The following is an 11,134-nucleotide window of genomic DNA, read 5'->3' as shown; positions in this document are numbered from 1 at the left end:
GAATGTACAGTTGAAACTGCAGTAGATGTGGTCAAAGCCACAACGTGCTTGCATAACTATATAATTATCAGACGTGGTAATACTGATGTAGTTCTTTCGCACGATACAGAAGCAAATACCACGACTGGACTAGCATCGATAAATCCGACAAATCGACGATCGACAAGTGAGGCCTTTGAAATTAGAGAAAAATTTGTTACGTATTTTAATAACAATTAATAATAAATAACATAAAATATACTTACGACTTTCATTCAATTCTTCACCAATTGCCTGCCAAACTCTTGCCTTCAACACAGCATTTTTGTAATGTTTATTTCGTGGCTCCCACAAACAATTGTGTTTACGAACACATTCTATAATTTTTTCATTTATTTCCATGAGTTTCTTCGTCAGTAATTACAAGTATTACAACAGAACAAAGTATATTATCGAAGCTCGCAATACAAGCCGCTCGAGCGCTCATGACATGACTCGCGCGCGCTCGCTGTCTGTTTGTTATCGTAATGAAATGATGTAGTTACGGTTAGTACGACTAGTACGAGTAATGTAAAGTTAGGGTTGCAAGTAGATAGATGAAGATATCGATATTTATATCGGAAATTAAAAGATCGATAATCGATACTATCGACCGTTTCATTCAACGCGATATTGTCGATAACTAGTTGTTTCCTTCAACTTCGTCTGTAAAGAATACAATTCAATTCAATATTTATTCATGAACAATACAGTGATTGTGTTTGAACTTACATAATACATGCACTTAATAATAGAATTATTATTTTTATTGGTATCCTGCTATCCTGCGTTAACTATATCTTAATGGTGATTTTCCAACGGCAAGGCGAGACGAGAATTGAAATTTGCATGCATTCTCGCGCGCCCGCCGCGGGATAATATAATAAAATTAAAAGGAAAAACCTTTTTAAAAACAAGGTTTTATTAGAAAACTAAAAAGGAAAAATAAATTTAAGTTACATGTATGTACCTACTAATTAAATACTCGTCATTATAAGAAAGCGTGTGTAGATAGTTAAAGTTCTAGAGACTGAATATGGATACTTAAATTACTGGCACTTGAGGTATCCCATCTTAGGCCTCTAGGTTGGCAACGCATCTGCAATACCCCTAGTGTTGCTGATGTTTATGGCCGGTGGGTTGATTTTGATTAGATGTGCGTGCGCACCCTGCGTCGCTTTTCCATCCAGTCGAATAAAAAACAATATATATTTCGATGTTTAGCGCCTTGGTCGTCGCTGATGATGCCGATGTGAAGGCAGACCCTCTCCGGAGCCTGGAATCGGCTGGAAAGCGCCGCCTTATAGCTTTCGCCGTCGGTGTCGTGTGACCGTTGCGGTTATGCTCATGACTATCAATGCTACGTTCAGCTGTATATTTTGCACTGATACCGTATGTTTATATCTATAAAAATGATTTAGGCTACCTCCGATAGACGTAATGGGGTGATTTTTTTCTCACCCCAATCGCTATAGACGTGGCCAGTGTGGGGTATCGTTGGATGACTCCCCGGTCGAATCAGTACCGGTCCATTGCGAAATATTCAACTTTAAACTTGGGAGATTCCGTATAAAATACGAAATCCTTAGAAAAATATTACTTAATTTTGTCGTAATGGCTACGGAACCCTATTTTGGGCGTGTCCGATAGGCTCTTGGTCGGTTTTTTTCTTTTAATTTGTTTTTAACTGTTTAGAGGGTCGCATATTCACCCCGACCAAAGTACTCATCAAGACGAATCAAACGAGCCCAAACTCGATGCGGTTGCGTTATTTAATTACCGGATTCCTATGGTTACCTTCCAGCTCCATCATCAGATCAGCTTCATGACATAATAATAATGCATTGTCATCCGATTTACACATGCATGCTAAATTTCAGCTCAATCGGATGCCGGCAAGTGGGTCAAATTTAACTTGCAAGTTTTTGGTAAAAAAAAAAACATTTTTAATAAAAGCTTTTTTTGTGACTGTACTTTTTGTTGACAGTCTTGCAACCACACAAACTACATTTGCATACCATATTTCAAGTCGATGCTATTAACCGTTGAAGAGTTCCGTGCTGCGGAGACGATCCTGGCTGAACTACCAGGATGTCACTACCAGATTATTGTATTGTTACACAATTTACATAAGTATTCCAAATTTCAAGTCAATCTGACTACTGGAAGTGGTCAAAATATACTTGCAGAATTTGACTACAGACGGACAGACAGACAACGGGACAGGTGAAACTAAATAAAAGGTTGTAAAAAGTAGCCTTTATGTTATTCCAGCTATCTACGTACCAAATGTCATTGAAATGCTGTTTTAGTGTGAAGGAGTAACAAACAAACACACACACACACACACACACACACACACACACACACACACACACGCACACAAACTTTCGCATTTATAATATTTACTTATATATAGTACTTGTCAATTTAATTAGCTGTACATGGCTGACAATTATATTTTTATTAGAAAGTTAACAGTGTGGATTTTACTTTATTATTTAAATTTATGTAATGGTTAAGTTACAGAAATAGCGTATCTTTAACTTCCCTTAAAAAAAAGCCTGGTGCCGGTAGCCCAGTAACACACTGTAGATAGGCAATGCTAATATATCAATACTGTGGAGTCAAAGTTATCGATACTATCAAAAATTCGATATATCGTTGCAACCCTACCTGTCAAAGGACGCCGCGTGCGAAGGTAAAGCCATAAATCGCACGCGGCATCCTTTGACAGAGGCGGCGCGTGTCAAAGCGGCGGCGCGATACAAACACCGGCCATTTGCCGCTCGGCACGGCTGCCAAATTAGGGGTTTTTCCCCTCAAATTTAGGGGGTAAATAACTGGGATTGGGGTATTTTTAAGGATTTTTGGGAAGTTTTGCTTTTTATATTTATTTTGTATTTCTTATATTTCACATTATTTCTTGATATTTGCACGGATATATAATGAAAACTATCCGACAAAATGATACTTGTACAATGAAAAATTTAAAAAAAAAATTTTTTTTGGGTACCTCCCATAGACGTAAAGTAGAGATTTTTTGTATGTAAGCCGATGGGTGGAAAATTAAAAAAAAAACTGAATGGTAAGTATATCAAACTTACAATCCTGCCTGATGTCATTATACGACATGTTGCTGTGTGTGTAATCATTCACTTCAATTCTTGTGGCACTACCTATACTAACATGTTTTAGGGGGATTTTCAATTAATTATAGCAATTTTAGGGGTTTTTAACTTAAGTTTTAGGGATAAATATTTTTGAGAGTTGGTAACTCTGCGCTCGGCCCGCGCGCTGTTTGTGACGACGGGCGACGGGCGCGGCCCGCGCACGCCCCGCGCCCGCGCCCGCGTTCTGTGTGAAGGCTTCCATATACCGCCATGCAAATACGCCCGTCGCGGGCCCGCGCACGACCCGCGCCCGCTCTCTGTGTTGTGTTGCCCTTTAAACTTTCTTCACCGATTTAGATGAAAACTTAGAGCCCGTTCACACGGCGTCAAGTTTTGTGAGCTCTACTAACTATCGGATCTGTAAAAACGGATATGTATTCACATGGCCGGCCGGTTTTAGAAGAGCCTCCAGTCCTATAAAACCGGACTCCGTAACGTGTCGACACACTGTCCGGTTTTTAATGCGTGCCGCTGCCCGCCCCCCTCCGACTTGCCGGTTCTGGTTTGGGTTCGGTTTTTAACCCCCGACGCAAAAAGAGGGGTGTTATAAGTTTGACCGCTATGTGTGTCTGTCTGTGGCACCGTAGCTTTTAAACGGGTGAACCGATTTGAATTCCGTTTTTTTATTTGAAAGCAGGTTTTTTAGCGATGGTTCTTAGGCATGGTTTATCAAAATTGGTTCAGCCGTTTTTGAGATATTGAACTTTGAAGTGACAATGTCGGGGGTTTTCCTACTTTTTGTTCGTGGTTATTTCTAACCTGTTGTCCCACGATATTTATTTATTTATTTTATTTATTATTTTCTTTCTTCTTTCTATCTTTCTAACGCGTGGGGGTGCGTTTGTAAGTCGCGTGTCGCGTATCTCGAACAATCTCGATTCTCGTTCATCAACAAGCTCGAACGCTCCGCGTCGCTGTTGCCTCATCCTTTGCCCTTTGAAGAAAGAGAAGCACTATATGGTCATCAATGAAAGTGTAGGTATTGACCGCTTTACGGCGCCTGGGTCACTGACCCCGGCGAGCCCTGAAAAACACACGTCACTACTGCGACGCGATACATGCATCACGTTCATTTCTAGCCCTAAATCGGGGGTCTCTTGTGAACGTTTCGATTTGACAGTTGGAATAGTTTCGGGTTTTACAAAGTTCTTCGAATTCTCAGAAATTACATCGCGCGTGATCTTCATTTGTATAAAGAATTTAACAATGTAAAATTACCTACCTAATCTCTGGGCTTCAAGTCGCCGCTAAGTTTTGAGGACTATACCTACAGGCGTGCATTCCGATCCTGTGAAAACTTCGAAATAAACCTGATTGCCTTAAAAAAACTTTTAATAAAGACTAAAGACAAAAACAAGTCTAACAGTCTAGAACTCTGTAAGCAACTTAAACTTCAAACCCTACACCCATTCTAAATCGTGACCAGCTCAAAAAGTGTCATTATTGAGTTCCACTGTTGAACTGGGGGAGGCCGTCCAAGTGGACGTCCTATGGCTGATATGATGTCTATATTATGTCCCTTCGACGGTTTTGACTAATCTAATGGTACCATCAGCCAAATAAGTGGTCTATCAATTTTTAAACAAGTTCCTATCAAATGAATATGTCGCTAAAGCGAACTTTCAAGTTGACAGACACGTCTAATTTGCATTATTGTTTTATGGCATGCAAACGATTATCAACTTTAGGGTGGTAGACCACATATTTGGCTGATGTACCTCAAATTTTATATTGGAAACCATCGCCGTTTAAGCTGCAGATAGAACCGAAGAAATAAGCAGAAAAGAAAGAAAGCAAGTTTTAGTTGGTTCCATCAATATCACCACCGTACAGTAATAAGACTAAAATACTAAAACTAACAATAAAAACTAAATTACGTAGTGACATGACAGGACACCGAAAAGGCCTGCACTCAGCATGTGTCCAAACAGTATTCCTACCGACATAATGTACCTAGGTACATACGCTCGAAAAACATAGCCCACCTTCGGGCAGCCGGGTAGAAAAATTATAGTACTTTCAAAGAAAGAAAGAAATTTTTTTTGTATTCGACTGGATGGCAAACGAAATGTTTTTGATGTATTTAGTACGAACAGTACCCTTAGTGTAAATTTTCGGTTAAAAAAATACGTCTCGATCGCGTTTGCGTTAAAATCTCAATTCGTATGGAAACACGAACAGCGCCTCTAGCGGAACGTTTGCGATGTTCGTGTTTCCATAAAAAATTGAGATTTTAACGCGAACGTGATCGAGACGTATTTTGTTACCGAAAACTTACATAGGGCACAGATCTCGCGGAGACAGTCGGTCAGAGACAGACAGTCACATGGTCACAAGCCAAAGTTTTTCATTTAGCTACCATCGCGAACCGTGATTGTTGGGCCACCCGCAACTGTTCATAATTTAGGCGCCAGTTATACTTACTTACATACTTGTAGCAAATATTATCATGCTCATTAGCCATTAATAGAACAGAGTAGGTATAGATTATACGGGCCTGGTAGTGGCTCAACAATCCCTAATCGCGACTGTACATTTGTGTGCTACTGTTGCTGTCCTTATCCTGTTGCTGTACTTACCTACTAACTATGTTCACTTACTTACACTTTTAGATAAAATACTCATAATTAATCAAATAAAAAGCCTCAATTAAGCCTCCATAACTTATCCGAGGGACGCATCAAAGCCCGCAGCAATTCATTACCACTCTCATCATTGGAGTGTGCCCCTTTGCGATTGCTTCCCGCGGGATTGCTTTCCGGGCAGTAAACGGCCCGTAACTCACCCCGGGGTGTACTCGTACACGTGTGTGCAGGTGCTGTGTCAATTTCATACAAACGTAGTCCCGGTCTCATTTGAAAACTAGGCAGCTGAAATAGATGAAATTTTGTAAGTATGGACTAGACGTAATATTTTATCTATGCCTGTGGTTTTTCAGATTTTCATATGGGTAGACCGGGGACAATAGAAACACGTCATGACTGAAACAAGTCAAATTTCTCGAAAACTATAATACCTACGGGAAGGCATGGGGGGACGGCTGCGAGCGCTTATGTCACGAGCGATAAAGACAGCAATATCCCAAACTAATACCTAACGCGGCCGCGCGGCCGGCAGGGAAACTTCCTAAGGACCAAGTGGAAGACTAATTGCAGCCTGCATTTCAGATTTCAGTAGTTCTAGGAAGCGCAAAGCAGCGTTTCCACCAATAATGGACGAGGATTTGTTGAGAGGAATGTGTTTTTCATTAAGTAACCAATAGAAACGCTTCATTTACCTATTATTATTATTATTAACGCTTTATTTATTTGACGACCAGATGGCCTAGTGGTTAGAGAACCTGATTACGAAGCTTGAGGTCCCGGGTTCGATTCCCGTGTCGGGGCAGATATTTGTATGAAAAATACGAATGTTTGTTCTCGGGTCCTGGGTGTTTAATATGTATTTAAGTATGTATCTATCCATGTAATTATATTTATCCGTTGCTTAGTACCCATAACACAAGCTTTACTAAGCTTTCTTTGGGACTAGGTTAATTGGTGTCAATTGTCCCGTGATATTTAATATTTTTATTATTATTATTATTTACCTGGCCTCGCTCCGCTCATCAACTATTTCCACCAGAGAGGTATATTTTTTTTTTAACAGATAGATACGAGTATAGATAGATGAAGTCATATTTTTAAGAATTGAATTGGAGCGAGGTAAAAAAAGCGTAAAAAGTTCATTGATAAAGTATGGACTTGCGTGAAGGCCTTTTGTACACAAAACTCGTCTCTCAAGCTCACGTTTGCGGTCTACAGTCCTCTAGAATTTATTTGCATTGGTTGCTAAAATACTAAAAGCATCGGGTACCATACCGTACTGAAAGATTCGCTAGGTACGAACGAAGACGGGGAAGAATCGTGCAAGTAGCATTACATAATTATACTTACACTAGCTTTTACCCGCGGCTTCGCACGCGTAAACTATTCGGTGTGGTAGCTACAATTGAAATTTTCGGGATTTTACAAAATTCCCCTGGAAATTTCCAATATTTATATCGTGGTCTTCATTGAGGTTGTGTTGTGAATAACTGTACAAAATTCAAGACCCTAAACCCAGTGCTGAAGTTTCAAAATTTTTCCCTATCCAAATTCAAATGCAATATTCAAATTCAAATCATTTATTCAGTAAATAGGCCGCAATGGGCACTTTTACACGTTATTTTTTATACTACCAGCGCTTTTGGAAAGACCATCATTGCCAAGAAGAATGCGCCGCAAGAAACTTGGCAGAAAGTCATTTTTTCAAAATAAAATAATTACAAATAAAATACTTAAAAACTACAGTATACAATTAAAGAAAAAATACGAAATAATAATAATAATAATAATACAGAGATGTATAAGGTCCCTTAGTTACAAAACTATACCGTGGGAATATCGGGATAAAAAGTAGCGTACTTATGTGTTATTCCAGACATACATCCAAATTTCATGCCTCTAAGCCCAGCTGTTGTTATTCCAACATTTTATTCCTAGGTGGTAATATCGGGTCAAAAAGACGTCTATGTGTTTTTTCTAGACATCCAGCTTCCTACATACCAAATTTCATGACTCTAAGCTCAGCGGTTAATATTTCAAGATTTTATCCCTATCCCGTGGGAATATCGGGATAAAAAATAGATTATGTGTTATTCCAGAGGTCCGGCTACCTACATACCAAATTTCATGGCTTTAAGCCCAGTGGTTGTTATTTCGAGATTTTATCCCTAGGTATCCCGTGGGAATATCGAGTCAAAAAGTCCCTTACGTGTTATTCCAAACGTCCAGTTACCTACATACCAAATTTCATGGCTCTAAGCCCAGCGGTTATTATTTCAAGATTTTATCCCTATCCCGTGGGAATATCGGAATAAAAAGTAGCCTGTGTGTTATTCCAGAGGTCCAGCTACCTACATACCAAAATTCATGGCTCTAAACCCAGTGGTTGTTATTTCGAGATTTTATCCCTAGGTATCCCGTGGGAATATCGAGTCAAAAAGTCCCTTACGTGTTATTCCAGACGTCCAGTTACCTACATACCAAATTTCATGACTCTAAGCCCAGTGGTTATTATTTCAAGATTTTATCCCTATCCCGTGGGAATATCGGGATAAAAAGTAGCCTGTGTGTTATTCCAGAGGTCCAGCTACCTACATACCAAATTTCATGGCTCTAAGCCCTGCGGTTGTTATTTCAAGATTTTATCCCTAGGTATCCCGTGGGAATATCGGGTCAAAAAGTCACCTATCTGTTATTCCAAACGTCCAACTACCTACATACCAAATTTCATGACTCTAAGCCCAGAGGTTGTTATTTCGAGATTTTATCCCTATCCCGTGGGAATACCGGGATAAAAGTATCCTATGTTTTAATCCAGGTTATAAACTAACTTTTCACCAAATTTCATCCAAATCCGTCCAGCCGTTTCAGCGTGAAAGAGTAACAAACATACTCACTCACTCACTCACTCACAAACTTTCGCATTTATAATATTAGTAGGATTACAGCGCTCGATCGAACGCTTCACTCGTTCACTCGGCCTCGCAATGTTAACTCGATTTTTCTAGCAAGTCAAATAACTGGGCTTTATGCCGAAATTAAATAGAAGCCCACACGCAGTCGGTAATTAAATCGGCGAGCTAATTGCGCGCTGCGCCGGTAGCCATGGCGACGCTCCCGGCTTCCCGCGCTTTCCGCGTTCCCGCCATCCGCCATATCGATCGCCCCCCCGCGCTCGCACCACGCAGGAATGGAACGCATTGGAACTAGTCCAGTCTTCAAACTACTAGATTAATAATACCTACCCTACAGAGAATATAAGCATCCTGTAGGGTAGCATAAAGTTAATAAAGGCTTTCTTTCTTCCTTTTTTCTCCTGCCCTAATTTAGGTTCTATATTTCCGACACGTGAATGACCCCACGTGTCCAAGTTTCAGACGCTTGGATCATCTGACAGAAAATTCAGTAATTGAAACATCTAAAAAAAATATTTTTTTCCATACGTTAATCACTTACGTATTCCGTAAACAGGCTGTGCGATCGCTTGCATACCAAAACAGATAATTTAACAGACTGTCTTAGGAATAGAGTTCAGTGACCGCGGCCGTGACCTTAGGTATTGCGTCACACGGCGCAGACGGTCTAAAATAAATTTTACACGGTTAAGGCTCTCGCTTGAATAAACAAAGATAAAGCACTTACTTAGACGACATAAAGACAATAAAGACCACAAAACTAGATATTTCATTGCAATTGCTGTTCGTGTTTCCACTATTTAAGAGTCAAATATTTCGTGTTTTAGGCAGTAAGATTTCAGTTCGTAGTAAACTTAATAAATATAAGCTTTACATAACAAACGCAACGTAAGTTTTGCGGTCTGTCTGCGTGTAGGCGAACGTGGCGACGCTCCGCGCGCCTCAGTCCGCCGCCGACCGCCGAGAGGGCTGAGCGTCGCGCACTTCCTGGTTCAATGCACTACCAATAACAAAGACCGACTCGCTTAGTTCACCCACAAACCGACCCTACATACGGTGAGTTGAGAGTTGTGCCGCAGTGATGGATACTCAAGTGTTGTGATGTGTTGATAGAGACGGGATGCTGCGAGTTGCGACGCGGGGCGACGCTCGGCGCGTGCCGGGGTTTGCTTACCGCTGTCCAACAACCCGCAAAAACAGGGGTTGAAATTCTCATCTATTTACTCAGTGGAGTGTAATTGATCAATCATTCCAATTTGAAGCCTTCCTTTTAGTTGTACCGTTTAATTAATACGGCCACATAGTGTTTTATTGTCGTGCATGTCATGTCACAACGCACTATGTAGAGTTAACGACCTCTACGTAACATAAAAATGATCATTAAAAGTAGTAGGTAATTTGCTCATTCTCGTAAAGATCTACATAAACTTATAGGTACTTATTTAGTATACTTTTATGGGATACGTATAGGTACCTAAAGTTAGTTACTGTCTAAACGAATCGTGAAAACGACTTACTTACTTATTTGGCGCCCAATATGGGGCTTTTAATAAGTTAACTCAACGTCAATTTATACCTAATGTAGTTTATTATTTATCCATACACAAACAAAACAGCGTGACAAGCGATTCAGACTGCACGAGGGTATGAAACATAAATAGGTTCTTTACGATCTATCGATTATAGTTATGTTATTGTTTGAGACAAGTACACAGCCGTCGGTCAATACCGGTTAATCCGCCCTAGAGGGGATCTCCAATCTCTTACACTGATTAACACTAACTCACCGCTTCTTACAAAGATTTATGTGACGATTTATCCTGGGATTTAGGGTGACAAGTAATAAGCGATCGGACCAATCACGGCCCTCGTTTCATTGGCGCCCAACGTGGGGCCATTTTTCATTAAATACTATTCAAATTTTTCCGGTTTCTTTGGCATCTTTTCAAATGAAAAGGATTGGGTAGCTCTACGAGTTCCACATTTTGATGAAATTATATAAGCTAGGTAAATTAGTACCGTATTGTATAATAGGTTCACATTTTACACAAGTAAGGCACGTGATCTAAAAATCTAAGAATTTCTATTAAGTATTGGTATTGAGAAATAAATCTGGAATAAGCAAAGATGGGAGACAAACGTAGGGTTGCGGTCGTAAAACTCGTCACGTCAGTCAAGCATGCCACCGAGGGTCGTGGTTTGGCTTTATTCGCACATAAGCATTTACCTACTCCAAGTTCCGATTCGACATTACGCTTTGACTAAAATATACCAAAGACGTGACAAAATAGGCAAACGGGTTCACGTTCCGAGTATTTCCTTTCAAATGGAAGCTAATATAGTACGTATACGCTGAACAGTTCCCCGTTGGGTATATTGGTGCCTAGTTATGCTTCTATTTGTGGTGTAGAGTCGTGGACAAAAGGAATGAGCGATATCGGGA

General features: G+C 40.1%; 1 pseudogene; it reads left to right on the top strand.

Moving 5' to 3' along the window:
• LOC141437254 (uncharacterized) overlaps positions 1 to 11,134 on the top strand; it is a 36,818-nt pseudogene that overhangs the window by 8,081 nt on the left and 17,603 nt on the right.

Source organism: Choristoneura fumiferana, chromosome 17 (assembly GCF_025370935.1).
Source record: "Choristoneura fumiferana chromosome 17, NRCan_CFum_1, whole genome shotgun sequence".
In the NCBI taxonomy this organism is placed as follows: Eukaryota; Metazoa; Arthropoda; class Insecta; order Lepidoptera; family Tortricidae; genus Choristoneura; species Choristoneura fumiferana.
This window is presented reverse-complemented; position numbering and strand designations above follow the sequence as displayed.